The sequence below is a fragment of the Eriocheir sinensis genome, chromosome 33 (genome assembly GCF_024679095.1).
Source record: "Eriocheir sinensis breed Jianghai 21 chromosome 33, ASM2467909v1, whole genome shotgun sequence".
Lineage (NCBI taxonomy): Eukaryota > Metazoa > Arthropoda > Malacostraca > Decapoda > Varunidae > Eriocheir > Eriocheir sinensis.
In genome coordinates, this window is record NC_066541.1 from 1,087,781 (window position 1) to 1,104,270 (window position 16,490).

Here is a 16,490-nt window from a genome sequence, read left to right on the forward strand (position 1 = left end):
TGAAGAACTAAACTAGTGGGGTCGCGGTCATGTCTAGAGGTGCATGATTGGGGTCGCCTGAAAAAAAGGTTAGGAACCACTGGCCGTCACTGCATACTGTAGGCTATAAATGGCTGACATCATACGGGTCAAGAGCAAGAGGCGATTCAGGCGAGTCTGGGGTTGTAGAGAAGAAAAAAGAAACAAACTACTTCACCGACTAGGACCAAGAAAATCGAATTGCTAAAATTGGCTATGAAGAAAATGAATGTCGGGTTGTTGGCATGGTGTTAAAAAGTGTACTAAGGAATCGACGTGGGGGTTGAAATACGAGCTAGGGGATTGCGAAGACGAATGTTTTTTTTTTTTTTTTTAAATATCACATTTCCTATTTTCATTATTTCTCGGTAACTATTTCTTATCAGAGCTGTATCTAATCTCTAACCAAGTAGTATCGTAGTCTGACTTCATTAACATGCTACCTTAAGTTCCGATTCATATCCTTATATATTTATATACTCATTTATCTACAGTGCCCTGATTGCGTGTCAGACCATGGTGAATACCTATAAGTAGTTGTGAATGGCAAGGCTAAAATATCAAGATGATTAACGGGAAAATCTACCGCTACAACTTCGTGTGAGCTCTGCAGAGGTGCGGGTGTTGGAATGAAGAGGTTATACATAAAGATAAAATTAACTGAAAAAAAAAAAATGGTAAGGAATTTTCACATCAAGAACAACTTTTATTATTGTCATGTGTATTATATATTACATCATATATGCTGCAAACATTATAATTTTTCAATAGTAATTCATTTATAAATAATAAAAAAATACATTTCCCTTATCACTCCCACTACAACAGAGAAAACTATGAAGGATAAATTGTGCAAGAATTATTTCTCTGGAGTGACTGTGCAGTCAGCTGTGAGTGGCACAACATTTCCTTCCCAACCATATTTATTTTTTATGTGAAAGCAAGTCTTCCAGAAAAAGAAAAAAAAATGCAAATCACCACACCAAACTTACAAGCCTGCACTCCATCACATCACACCCCGCCACCACAACGCAACGCACACATCATCTCATGAGCCTGGAGTGTTCAAGATGATGTTGTTCATTATTTCAGAGCTTCCTGTGTCTGCATATGAAGGGTACATCAAGATTTACAAGTAAGCCAAGGATTCAGACATCCATACCTGTTCCAGGCTCCTCATTATTTATACAATAGCATTGTTAATGAACAGCATGTCTATCCACTCCTGCACAGGTGAGAGCTTAAGGGAGATTAAGAAAGGACTTCAATCCTATGACTGACTATTTTGTGGACGTTATTAGTAAAAGATATATGACATGGTTATGCAAGGCTGAATAAGAAATGTACACTATGTGTTGCTTCTGCATGGCTGTGCAGTAAGTTAAAGCTATCTTCCAGTTATTTTTATGGAGTGGCAGATAGTGGGTAGCATTTTTCTAGGCACTCAAACCATTATCCCATCTCCATATGCATATATCAAAGCAAGTCAAAAGAAAATTCATGAGCAATAGAATGAACCCATGTTTTTAATAACAACTGTATTTCATCAGGATAACATCGAAGGCATAGTAGTTACCATATATCAGTGGCATATCTGAAATCAAGGAATATTAGAAGGAATGCCTTGAAAACATACACTCACAAATACTTCCTCTCACAATTTTGCAATATATCTTCATGAAGGTGAAACCAGCAAATGTGATTCTTTAACTGATGATAAAAAAAAAGTTACTGTTCTTCATTGCCACTGAGGTGGAGAAAACATATTCTTCCTTATTATACATACAAATGAGATATATATTAACTTTCCTTTCAATAACATCAGAGGAAATAAAGAACATCTCTTTTTCTATTTCCAATTCATGCAGTCTACAAAAAAATCACTACATTTTCTGCAACTGAAAGTGAAAATTTACTCCTTTCCTAAATTCCATTGTATCATTAGAAATCAAAATTACATCTATTATCTTTGCTGTTGAAAACAGTAACATTACACTACCTTAATCAGTTTCAATTTCACTTACTGTTTGGCAAACATATTCATATAATACTAGTGCATAAGTTCTGTAATCGCTGCAATGCAAATTACCTACTCCACAAATGTAAAAATAATACAACCATTTTTCATGTAACTGATAGGTGCCAATTACCTTATCTTAACCATGATTGTTCTTGTTTATACACAATATAGCAGCTCTTTCATATTGATGTTTCCATATCACCACAGTTCCAATAAGTGGAAACCTATAATTTTTTTTCTTTGACATATTGTAACTGAAATACTTCCCAGCTTGCTAGTTCTGTCTCTTTCTACAAGCCTATACCTCCATATTTTTATGTTTTACTGCTTTGCTTAGCCTTATCATGCATATTTCTATTTTTTAATTGGATACTAATCTGAACTTCACAAATGTAATATTTTTTTTTAGTTCCATTTTTTAATGTGTAATCCAATGGCATGGTTTCTCTTTTTTTCAATAATCACTGCATTACACTCCAGTACTAACCAGGAATGAATATGAGAGCTGAGACAATGCCCCTCACATAATGAATAACACCAGAAGACAACAAGAATAGGAAACTTAAGTACATACTAAAGTCAGTTGTTAAAATAGAAGACACATATATTGGTTATATCACTTGTAGCACATACTTGAAAAAACTGAAATGTCTTTACATTTCAGCTCTCACATAAAGTATACATTTTATAACCATTGAATTATACAAGTTACATCAGCAAGAGAAGGCAGCATAATACTTAAGCATTTATTGTATTTGTATTAATTTCCGTTGTGATGATATAATTATGTGTAAACCCTCTTTGACCGCAACAGTTTTTCTCAGGAGATCCCACTGAATGCAAAAGTCAGTGGAAAATGAACTTTGAAACTGAGAAAACGTCATAAACGGTATTTTATAGAAAATTTTCTGGCGCACCCTGCTGTGAAATTAGTTTCTTTCTAGGTTGTCGCATTTGGCTGGAATTTCAAGTTCTCCAAAAATTCCAACTTTTTACTGGTGTGACGTACAGAAAAATTATTGAAGAAATGTTCTTCATTTTATCACGATGGAGTCTGTAAAATAGTTTATAATCTTTGACCCGGAAATTTACTGCCTACAGAGCCAAATTTGCAGTGAAATTTGAAAAATAATTTCTGTAAATTTTTGTATTTTTTTCATGTTTCTAAAGCACACATGGACACAAGGGCATGTAAACATTCTCACCTGTGTAGGCAAGCACCAATAAATACATGCATGCACACCAACTCACCTATGCATGCTTGAACACAAGACTGCACATGCACACATACATGTACATGCATCCACACTAACACACTTAATCACACACACACACACACACACACCGTAGGCAAAATATTATGATTAATAAATATATTATATTAAATCTGGCTTTTACATACTAATGAATGTGTGATGAGCACTGACATTGGAGAATTGGTTCCCAGCACTGATTATTTATCTACTCCTTGGATGAGAAAGACAAACACCAAAAACATTCCTTAATATAAAGTAATAAACAATCCCTATTGTTTACACAGCCTTATGGAAACGCCATTAGGAGAGGTGGCAAGTTGGCAATGCTCTTAACAGTCCTGTTTTGCTATTTGTTTCCTGGCATGATGAATAGGTGGGTTATTATTTTGTTTGAAAGCAGGCATCCAGGACCTATCTGATGACTCAAACAATGATCTTAGTTCTGTGCTATGCTATTTTTTTTCTGGCACAATGAATGGGTGGGTTTATTATTTAGTATGAAAGTAGGCTTCAAAGGCCTTCCTAACAGTGTCTCTGCAGGAAAAGGGGACAGCGATGATTATGATGATGATAAAATTAGTATTAAAAAAGGTAAATTATAAGATGATGAGATGATTACTAATGAAATTAGAAAGTTTAACAACTGGCATTTGGTGACACTCTACAGCAGTTGTTCCCAAACTTTTTTACATGATGTCCCCTATTGATTTCTAAGAAATACTCACACTCCCCATCCTTTATACACACACACACACATATATATAGATATATATATATATATATATATATATATATATATATATATATATATATATATATATATATATCTATATATATCATCATCATCATCATCTCATCGACGCCTGCTCCTAGGAGCTCCCACCAGGGGATGGCCACGGCAGAAGAGTTTCCGTCTCTCTATTCAGGCACTCCCTCCTTGCCTGCTCAAAGTCTCTCACGGATCTTTCCCCCCTCTCCCTAACATACTCCTGTACCCTATTCCTCCATTTCACTGGAGGTCATCCTCTAACATTCCCTCCCTTTATCTCACTCACATACACCCTCCTGGTCATCCTACTCTCCTCCATTCGCTCCATGTGACCAAACCACTTTAAAGTCTGTCGCTTCACTTCTTCCCTTCACCCACGTGACACATTCCAAAATGGTCATACACACTTTCATTACTCATTCCATCCATTCTACTCACACCACATGAACTCCTCAAATAACTCATTTCCACTGCCTACACTCTAGACCTCTGACTTGTGTGTGTGTGTGTGTGTATTTATTTATTGCAAAACTGCAATTTTTGGTAGACAGAATCACACCCCCCTCGTATCCAGCTCACGCCCCCCCAGGGGAGCGTGCCCCCCAGTTTGGGAACCACTGCTCTACAACATTATACACAAATGAGATTGATGACACAGAAATTATTTTATAAACTTGCAAGTTTCATTACTTATACCTTTAATAATGCTGTGTTACTCACTATTTCAATAACCAAATCCTTTTAAACTTGCATTCATATAATAACCTATTTATATTAAACCAAAAGATAGAAAGTTTTGGTATAAATTCATTAGAGAAGAGCAACTAGGAATCAACAACACAAAGGCATTTCTAACTATTCCACTACTTTCTCTCTTAGGGTTTCTCTGCACAAAGATTAGAATATCAATTTTATCAGAAAACTTTGAAATACAAAAGACCCTCCATTAAGCACATTTGTTTTTAAGGACATCCTTATAATGCAAGACCTAACTTTAGGACACATTTTCCATAAAACAAAGTCATCCTCCATATAATTCAAATTAAATTAGTAGCATAATAAAAACACTCTATGCAGCAGAGAAGCCAATCAGTCAAACAAAGAAACAAAAGCAAGCAATGAAAATGTAAAATAAGCACAAAATCATGTGTAATGTCAATAATAAGCAAGCGTCAGGTGAGACTGAGTCCATTCCAGCACGACTGGCTAAATGAAATAGGAATGCAACTGAGGCATCAGTTTCTCAGTGACTGAGTCCTTCTTAAACCCTCATTAGCATAGGGCATAAGGAAAGCAGCTGCTGATTGGTTGATTTTATTTTCCATCGTATAGACTATAGACACACACAGTGGTTAGTTAGACTAATTTTCAAATTCAGTGATAGTTTAAATCTGTTTGCACCAGATGCAACTCATAACTTATTAACCCCAAACTAGCTTTCTCGACTAACATGGCGCGCTTCATACTTTTCTGTTCCCTGCTTTGTTTACAAGCACCTTGTGTCCACTGTCACCTCTTTTGTATCATAAGAACATAAGAACGCAGGAGTCTACAAGAGGCTGGTAGGCCTGTACAAGGCAGCTCCTTTAGCCAACTGCAAATTTTTCATTCAACTATAATTGCTGTTTTCAATAAATGGTTGCCTAAAAGAGCTGCTGCAGGAATATTGTAGGGGAGCTGTTGTGTAGCATGCCATTTTTGTTGTGCACACCTGATCACCCCCCCACCTGCGGGGAACTGCGTGCCCGATGACTCATTGAACGCAGGGTAGCTGTTGTTCTTTTGCCCACCATACACATTCATTTCCACAATGTCTGCCCCATTACACAAGACTGTACTCCAAAACTGTATATATTATATTTATACATTTCTGCTTTAATACAGCTCCCATGTGGTCCTAATCTATTATGCTAAAATTAATCAGAATCGCTAGTAAACTCTGGAATACCCCAGCTTCATCTGTATCACTTCCATCCAACATCATGAATGCTTTCAAGAAGGGAGTATCAAGACATCTAACCAAAACTGACATCCTCTTTCTGCTACTTTTACTGTCTTTTGGTTGCAGGAACAGCACTACAGCTGTAAATCTGTATCTCTTCAATTTTACCCTTTAGCTAACTCCTCACCTAAAATGTCCTACCTGTACCAAATTAATAAATCCCATTGATATAATTACATCTCTATTTGGCATGAATTTCATTTAATGCAATTATATTCGGTACGTATCTTGTATTAAAGAGTGTATACTGTACCATGCATCACAGAAACATCCCTAAACTCCTTCAATAAACAACAAATAACCTGAATATACTGAAATAAACAAAAACAGAAATAATGTCAAACTGAGAATGAGAATACTATAAGTTACACATTTGAATTAAATGTTCATAGTCATACTGTGTTCAATGTAACTGGCCACATGAGTACACAAGAACACACAGACATACTGACATACACATACACATACACATCACCATTCAAAAAAGGGCTGGCACTTGCACAAGGGATGCAAATCCTGAGTCTCTCAATCTAAGCAGAGGAGAAAAGATGAGACAGCCAGTGATAAGCATTGTCAGCTATTTCCGTGACTGATGATGAGCAGCATTGAAAATTTCTTCATCATCACCTTCCCCAGCTGCCAGAGGGAACATCTCCTGGTCATCACCGTGAGACAAGACTCGGTATTTGCCAGCAGCTCGTCTCTTTCTCAGCCTGAAATATTGATAGTTGCAAGTTAAAGAACTGTTACTTTCAACTCAGTGGTTTCAGAGTGTTGCTATATTTCTGGCAGCATAGTTTTTGGTAATATGACATTAACTAAATGGGCATTTATGCATGTATGCAGCTCTAGAACTGCAGTCAGTGGTTTCAGAGAATAAATCATGTTATTTTTCTGAAAGTCTAAAGTTCTTGGTAATATGGCACTACAATAACGCCCCAATTTACATCATTTTGACATATGTCAATTTAAAAAAAAAATTGTCAAATTCAACGATTGTTTTATTTAACTTTGGAATGATCTTGAGCTATTAAAGTGATGAAACCAACATATGTAAATTGTTTCATTAATTAAAAGTAATCTCTTATTTCTGATGTAGATTTCTGTGTTTGTGGCAGGGTGAGACCTTTTCTCGTATGAATCATAAAACGAATGGCTCCTACAGAATTATCAGTTGCTAACTCCTGCACAAAAACAATACACTCCTGAAGAAAATATTGGGTAGAAATTCAAAAGTACAGTAGCTCCCTAACATCTGAGTGTGTTGGGACAAAAACTTGTGCAAATTTGATAAAGTCAAAAATGTTCAACTTCCCCTAAGCATCAAGTCATAAGCGATATACTTGAAGCCATCACAACGTGTATGAGTTTTGACACCAAACTGCAAAAAGAGACAAAAGAGGAAGATGAGGGAAAAGAGGCAATAGGTAGAAATGAGAAAAGTAACACAAGGGAATAAAGGAGAAACATTTACTATTGAGAGAGTAATCAATCATTGCAGGATATTATGAGAGTCTGGTTGGGGAGGGCGCAAATCCATTAAACTCAGGACTAATCAAATATACAATCCACTATCCAGTGCTACGAGTAGGCACCATAGAGGACACATTGGTCTGAGTGAAATGAAATTGAAGTCAGATGGCTAGGCAACATAGAGGGACCATCAGTAGTGGCACAGTACAAGTTGCTGATTTTGCATAACTGATGCACAAAGAGCTGAACTGTTGCAGCTGCTGATTGTGCATAACTGTTGTACACAATAAGGTATGAAACCATCAGAAGGTGCTGAACTGCTGCAGCTGATAACTGTGTATAACTGTTGACATAGGGCTACTAGCGGCTGCAGAATACAGTGGAACATATAAATATGGGACCAACAGTGGCTGAACTATAGCAGCTATTGACTGAGGATAACTTTTGGTAAAGAAGCAGAAACAGAGGTGTCATGGTTTGTCACCACCCATATGGGGCCCATAGTGAAACCAGATTGGTGAGATCATTTTTTCATTGGCTCCTATGGGTCCTTTCTTCCCAGCTGCTCCCCCACACCTATTTCTTCCTCTAATATGTCACCTATAGCTAACATATGAGAGGAAAAGATAGGAACTGTGTAGCAGAGTATCAGGGAGTAAAGAACCCTCAGAAAACAACGCAAAAATGATCTCGCCAATATTGTTTCAGTATAGAGAGGCGGCTGGAGGTGGCGGCATGGGCCACCGTACTGTGAGCGTGGGAGGCTCCACACTCATATGTTCTGTGTCAGTGTGCATTTAATGCTCACTCTTATAGTTTGAAGGATTTTCAGAAATGAGTCTTGCTGTCCAGTTGTCATGCCCCGGGAGCTTCATTTTCTCTTTTTCTATTTTCATACACGTCCTCTGCGTGTATCGAAACACACAAGAAATGAATCAAGACAAGGTGAGGGTATTCGCCAGCTGCCTGGGATTGAACCTGCGACCAGCGTGACGGGAGAGCCACTCCTTACCGAGTCGGCCAAAGAGGTACCCCACTGGCTAAGTGGGTTATGGGAGGCTCGTCCATCAGGCATAGTCGCCGCACTACACAACTTTCCCCTCTATGTAGATTAATTTCTGTGTGTTGAGACTGTGACCCATTTTGGTGCACTATTTCACAACGTCCCGTAGAGACATACCTCCAACACTTCCCATTTTCTATTACCCTCAGAGCATGGGCCATCCTACCTGTTACCCCTTTGGGGAAACTCAACAGAACTGCAGGAGAGGATGCCCACCACTGTCATGCCCCAGGAGCTTCATTTTTTCTTTTTCTATTTTCATACACGTCCTCTGCGTGTACCGAAACACACGAGAAATGAATCAAGACAAGGTGAGGGTATTCGCTGGCTGCCTGGGATTGAACCTGTGACCAGCGTGACGGGAGAGCCACTCCTTACCGAGTCGGCCAAAGAGGTACCCCACTGGCTAAGTGAGTTATGGGAGGCTCGTTCATCAGGCATAGTCGCCGCACTACGCAGTTAACAGTTAACCCTCCAGCTAACATTATTATTGTTTTAGAGCTGTTTGTTGAAGGGCACTACATTGTGGAAGACTTGCATAGTATGACCGAAGGCAGAGTTGCCAGGCTTCCAGACACGCGAAGTGTATAATTGTTTTTCTCTTCTCATTTCTTGTCTGTTGGCTCTGATTTTGAATTTACAGGTTCCTAAGCTCAGTACAGTAGAACCTCATTTATCCAGCATCCAACACAACGGCACCTCAACACAATGGCACTAATCTAATCTGCCGTTGTTTACAGTGTTGCCATAATTTTTTTTTGTCCCTCTAGATTCACCTAAAAAAACTGCTAGATCAGGGTCCAAAATTGCTAGACTTTAAGTAATACAATAATTAAACCCTCCAAAAATGCCTAAATAGACTTTTTCACTAGAATACTAACTGCTAGATGGCAAATTTCTGTTAGATCATTACCCAAAATCTTTAGATCTAGCGGGAAAATCGCTAGAATGGCAACACTGGTTGTTTACGCCAGGGCTGCCAAGTGGATTTGGTAACTATGCGGCATTGCCGACGCATTTACTTGCCATAGACCAGTGTGTTGTGCCGCTGTATCGAGACCTGCCTTTCACTATTATTATTGGACCACTGGGCCTGTTATTCGGTAGCAGCATGCCTAAGGTTACCGAGAAGAGGAAGCACAAAGTGCTTACCATGAAGCAGAAGTTGGAGATCTGCCAGAGACTTGAGAAACACAAGTCTTGCCATAGTCTGATAGAGGAATATGGCTGTTCATCCTCCACTATCAATGAGCTTTGGCAATTCTATAGGAGTAAGTCTCAAAACAACAGCAAAACCGGTTATCTGGCACAAGCTTCCCCCTGTTCCTGCCGTATAAACAAGGTTCTACTGTAGCAGCCAGGGAAGCAGGACATTTCCTTCATACATGTCATTGTAGCCCAGCATTGCTTGTTGCGCTGCGCATGTGTCACTGGGTGTGACCAAGGCTGGCCTCGCGCTCCTCATTCTCTCTCCCGCCACCCATCGTTCTGGGTAGTCGTGCGGCCGGGCTCTCCTGACTCTGACCTTTGACCCAGACAGACAGGATGCCTGCCACTATTTGTCTCTTGCACTGTAGCCTGTCACTGTAACAGCCAAGCCACCTCCTCCTGCACGTGTATGGGGCCTCCTGCACCATTCCTAGGCTGCTTCATTGGAGGACCATGCTTCTCAGGCTTCTCAGCTTCTCTGGCAGGAGGCTTCTTGTGTCTTCTGCTTTGTGTGGTGTCTGTGGCAGCCAGACTTCTATAGAAGGAAGGGCTGTGTTAATCGCCAACTATGCCAACGAGAAGCCAGGTGCAGCAATTCGAGGTTGATAGCTAGAGCTGCCTATGGGGTCTGAGCCAGTTGCACCTACAGTTAGAGCTTCGCTGCCTTTCGTTGCTCCATCACGATATGTAAGTACCCTTATTTTCTTTTTCCACAGTGCTGTCCTAGTTAGGATAGTTACAGTAAAACCTTGTTTATTTGGCAAGAACGGGGGGCTGCAAAAGACCGTCAAGTGGTGGATCAAGCCTCCTGTATATCTTTATATCATATCTTGTCATGCAACAATGCAATGCTTCCCTGTCCACATTGATATGCAATGATGATATAACACACGGCTGAGCAAAAAGTGTGTACCTGACTTAAGGTGTTTGAAGGAAGGAAGAAATACTGACAAGGGAAGGGTGCTCCATAGTTTACCAGTGAAAGGGTTGAAAGAATGAAGATGCTGGTTAACTAGGGGATTTTGATAGAATAGGGATGAGATTCAGTAGGAAGTTGTGTGTTGGAGGGGTGGAGGTATGCAGATAGCAAGTTCAGAGGAGCAGTTAGCTTAAAAATATTAATAGAAGACAGGAGAGGCAATATTGTGACAGAATTCAAGGGGTAGATGACTGTCAGTAAGAGGAGTAATGAGACCAAAAAACTTTTGACTGTACTCTGTCCAAAAGGGCTGTGCGTGGAACCCTCCACACGAGATGCAAACTAAATACTAGAGTAGACAAGGCCCTTGCACTATATGGACGACAACTGAGAGAAGGAATAGAGCTGATAACTGATTCATGCAAGTTAATTTCTTCATAACTTCAAATTTACAAGTCCTCCTTTACCTTGCCATCTTAATAACAATATAGACGAGGATAATGGCGCCAATGCCAACAAACACGTAGAAGCCTCTGAGGACGGCGTCTGTGGACATGTTGGGAAGGTGTGACGGCAGCAACCCTGCAAATTTAAGTTAGTCTTAAATTCAACATGATCACAAGTTACATGTAGAACTGAACCAATGCCAGTAAATTAACTGTCTCTACATTTCTTAAAAAAAAAAAAAAAACACCAAAAAAAAGCTAGTCAACTATGGAAATTATGGAGTAAAACATCATGGATTCAATCAATCAATGGGGGCATACACTGGGAGGCACATAGCCTCACCCAAAATATGTCACCAAGTCTGGGGTCCCTCAGAGCAAGTCTCCATGCAGGCCCCTTTCTCATCCTGAGTACCTCCTGACAGGATCTATCAATTTGCTCAAGCCACGAACTCTGTGGGCGTCCCCCTGGCCTCCTCCACTCAGGATTATCTCTTACAGAGACAACCCAGTGAGCAGGGTCAGTTTCTGGGTCGTGTGCCACATGCCCATATAGCGGGAGATGGCGTTGACGGACTATGCATGTAATATGTGTTGAATCAATCTCACGGAGTAGTCGTCGGTATAACACCAGCAATATGCTCCAGCTTAAGTGATGGCATCGCTAACTCTTATACTTAAAAGCTGCCATGTGTAGAGCATCAACTGAAAACCTGCCAGATACAGGATATCACTGTCATGAAGCCACACAGGGTTTTAATTAATATCTTATGAAGAGAAGGTTATTTGGTAAATAATGCAATGACAAATGAATTATATTTGACTGTTTCTTTGTTGTACAAGCCATGCTATTCCATAGTTGGCCTAAGATGAATGCCATAAAATATAGCTATAAAAAAATGAAAAAAACTGCACATATAACCTAACATGTAGCACGTTGGCTACACTTTTAAGTAAAATACTGAAAAGGCTGCAGGCTTTATGTGTAAGCCTATTACAAATAAATTCAAGGTGAAAGTTATCATTAATCTAATGCAGTGGTTCTTAACCTGGGACACACAAGGTAAATCAATGTGGTATGAAACACCTCAAAATACTGGGGTTTTCAAGTAGTACAAAACCTTCTTGTACCTTGGACTGATTATTCATAGGTACCATAGTAAATTTCCACTACAAAGCACATTTAGAAGGCTAGTTGTACATTAACTAGGATTGATAGGAAAATATTTTTTTCTGCATATTCTGGGTGAGGAGGTACATCACCACTTAGGGAAAACCTAAAGCATTGCATGTTATGAAGAAGGTTGAGAACCACTGATCTAATGTAAATATAAAATCACATCTAATTCAAATTTTACAGTCATGGTGTCAAGATGAACATTCTTATACCCAACCATTACTAATGACTAGAGAAAGCTCTGAAGCGAAGATACACACCAGCATCATTCTTGGTAGTTGCATTTGCATTACCACCCTTGTTCTCTGGAATGGGTTGTGTTTCTCCATCTCCTTTCTCTCCACTTTTCTCCTCTGATTCTTCTTCGTTGCTCCTTGGCGTCGCCTGGAAGTCTTTGGGCTGCAGAGACACATTACTTTCAGCTGACTGTGGTGGAAGAGTTGGTTTTTCCACAGGCTTTGCTGCCTCAGGACTCCCTGCTTCTTCTTTCTTGACAGTTTCACTCTTAGCTGAGCGGCGGAGTTCCTGGTGAGGGGATAAGTTTGGGGGAGCAGCACCCCCCTCCCCTTGCACACACACAGTCAACACTAGGAGGACAAGCAGCAGCACATTCCACACAATCATGCCTGATAACACCTCAGTCTGCTTTCTGGTGACTCCTCTACCACTGCCTGAACCTTTCGTTGCTGGGAGCATCTTGACAGCCTTACTCTGAATCCACTCAGGGGATCTAAGGTCCATGTTGGTTCAGGAAAATCTCACTCTGTTGGTCAAAGTTAACTGGAGTTAATTAAAAATAGCAGGGTATGAGATATTTGAAATACTACTTATTGGATATACTTTCTGGATATTTCATCATCAAAATTTTCTACAATAGCTACAATCACCTTCCAACATTCACAGATTTATCAGGCAAATTAATGACCAACTCATATGTCTGCAATACCTTGTGAATGTAACTTGTGCATTAGAGCAGTGTTGTTCATTTTTAATGATTATGTTAAATGGTTTTCAGGTATGAACAAAAAATTGGTTTTACAATATTTGTACCAGTCAGCTAAGACCTCTTTCCTAACTTTTTTGGTTCTCATATACAAGTCAAAGGCCCCTATCAGGCCCCTTTCACATGAACAATTTTTGCCGGTCCGGCACATGCCGCACGGCAGCCGCATGACACCTGGACATCCACGGTCAAGTGCAGTGTCTGCCGCATCCACTTCGGGATCTCCTTAACTCATATCCCACAAACAAGGCCGTCTTTCAGTCTTGGAGATCAGCAGCTCCGTGTCATGATAATTTAAATTAGCCATAACCCTGAAATTTAAATGCAGGTGTTTGTTGTACAGAGGTATACATAATTGATATGTAAGACCCTTACATTTTCAATATACATTAATTGAAAGTTCATAAGAAGGAAAATAAAGTGCATACCAGCTTTTCCAATGATGTAGACAAAGTGGTCGCGTGCCCTTCCTTTCAGTGTTGACAGACAACTATCCCTCGCTGTGCATGGCAAACACCGGATGTGTGAAGGCACCCATAGCGACACATGACCACTGAAACCGCTGTGCGACATTTCTGCAGTTGCAGTCTTGCTGGCAGTACAGCAGGGTGCGGCTGCCGGAATGGCAACACTGCCGCTCCGGCCTCGTGTGAATACACCCATAAGAGTCAATGTAATGCTAAACCGTGCGGCATGTGCCGGACCGGCAAAAATCATTTGTGGCTGGAGCAGCAGTCTTGCCATTCCGGCAGCTACACCCTGCTGTACTGCCAGTAAGACTGCAACGGCAAAAATGGCGCACAGCGGTTTCAGTGGTCATGTGTTGCTATGGGCGCCTTCACACATCCGGTGTTTCCCACGCGCGGTGAGGGATAGTTGTCTGTCAACACTGGAAGGAAGGGCAGACGACCACTTTGTCTGCATCATTGGAAAAGCTGTCACGCACTATATTTTCCTTCTTATGAACTTTCAATTAATGTATGTTGAAAATGTAAGTGTCTTACATATTGTTACACCACCAGGCACACCACACTCCAAGCACGGGCAAGCGGTGTGCCTCACCCCCAGACCACCACACAGGTCGTGAACCTCCAGAACAGCCACAAGACACACCACGCCAACACTCCCAAGGCCGCCAAACCACGAGGGAACAAGGCAGGGCAAAGACATGCTAACAGTGCAGGTTTTCCACTTTACAGCTCCAACCATGTACAACCACTAGTTTACAAGGCACAGTAACTCCAGGCACACAGAGGGGCACAAGGCTCACGGAGGCGAGCAGGGGCATGGACGGGGCAGCGTGTGTTGACCAGGCTGTTGCTCTATCCACTCTGCCTCTCCGCAGCGTGGGTCGCTTCCTCCTCACCCACCGTGATGCACCCCACGCCGCCGGCCATCACACAGCCCTCTGCACCCCAAACTAGCCACCCCACACACAAACAACATAAATACACCCAAAAATACCCCCCCTGGTGTAACACTATTCCCCACCCTCAAAGGCAGTCGACCCGACTGCCCCAACATACAAGAAATAAAAAGAATACATGAAATGAAAAGTAAATCAGTCCTTCACCACGTCCTCAGCAGTCTCTCCTCACGCCCCCAAGGGGCTCCGCCTGTGAGCCACGCCATCAACCAGCCGCCAGTCCTCAGTGGACTCTTCCACGCCATCCGCTCCACGCAACGCTCGGGACAGTTGACACCGGCTCCTGGCCTCCACCCTCGGGGCAAGGTGCCCTCGCCTGGCCATGACTACCCCCTGCCGCCAGCCAAGCTCGAAAACCTCCTTAAGCAAAGGGCACCTGTCCGCGCACCCTCTCCAGCTTCCGTCCGAGGCCAACACAAGCCTTGGTCTGCGTCAGGTAGTCGAGGCCCAGCAAGCAAGGGTTTTCCACGCCCGGCGACGTCCACCGGCAGCCGCTCCACTGTGCTGACCACGCCACGACCACTCCAACCGAACTTTACGACCTACTAACGGGGGGGCTGCGCCCCCCTTGACCCCCCTTCTAACCAGGGGGGGCCTAGCCCCCCCCCCCACATGTATATGTGACTTATTTCAGTGAGGAGGTATTTCTCGTAACACCGGCTGCAGGGTCGCCATGGCCGTCGCCAGAGGAGGCGACGTGCTTTCGTAAACATTAGCCCCTATTTTCAAGAGTAAAAAGAAAACCCTTGAATTGGATTTTCAAAACTTTTCCATGACTGTTGAAGGTTTGTAGAAAAGATATATGAAGAGATAGTGATGTTTCATAAGGTAGGTAATGAGATACTGGCACGGACCTAAAACGAATCTTAACCGTAGGACAGTAATCTCTTGCTGTTAAATAGTGAGCTATTGCCACTCATTTGGATGCTGAAACCTCAGAGTAGTAATTAGTGATAGTGATGGAAACGGCCATGAGTTAGGATCAGCACATTAAAATCTAACTGATTAAAATAATGACAACCATAAGAGTTGGATATAATTTTGGAGTAATATTAATGTTGCTGCTTGACAGTGATCAGTTTACTGACAATACATGTTAATGTAGCATTCACTGTTTGTGAGGACCAGTGCGGCGGTACAGCCACACTAATGTCACGTTTTGCTTTTACATTTCCTGAAACGTCATCACAACAATACGGCAGACAAACTGCGGCGACCTTCCCCCCTCGGTGCGGCCTGGGCCACGGGGCGGTTCAGGCTGTCCCTCATGTCAGTGGTGGTTAAGGGCCATTAATGCATTCTGCACTAACCATTAGTTGAAGCGGGTCCCCAGTAGTGGCCTCAGCCTGCGAACCATGGTGGTGCAACAACTCCCGGCGGGTGGCGACGCGGCCACGGCTGCCAGGTGCCGACGTGTTGTTATCGGCGGCGGGCGTGTTGCCAAATGTCACGGACGGAAAAGCGCTACATTGAAGTGTGAAATGCGCTACAAGTGCACTAGGAAAGTTTTTGTCTCCTCCCCCTTTTCATTATAGTAATAGCAGCTATAATATTTTTTATAGATAATGGTTATTATAATAGTATTAAGCATTATTACTTTTGGTAAGGGTCCAGTATAACTCCGCCGCCTTAATTTTGGTATATTTTCTTCCAAATCTTCACAAAGCCCGGCCATTGTATACATAAAATACATTATAGTAAACAGTTGT

General features: G+C 41.5%; 1 long non-coding RNA gene across 1 annotated transcript; it reads right to left on the reverse strand.

Moving 5' to 3' along the window:
* Positions 1 to 711: 711 nt before the first annotated feature.
* On the reverse strand, positions 712 to 16,246 carry LOC127006500 (uncharacterized). The gene is made up of 4 exons (XR_007759604.1): positions 16,092 to 16,246; positions 12,613 to 13,115; positions 11,197 to 11,311; positions 712 to 6,778 (listed from the first exon to the last, which is right to left on the reverse strand). It is a non-coding gene; the product is annotated as an uncharacterized LOC127006500 (long non-coding RNA).
* Positions 16,247 to 16,490: the final 244 nt, after the last annotated feature.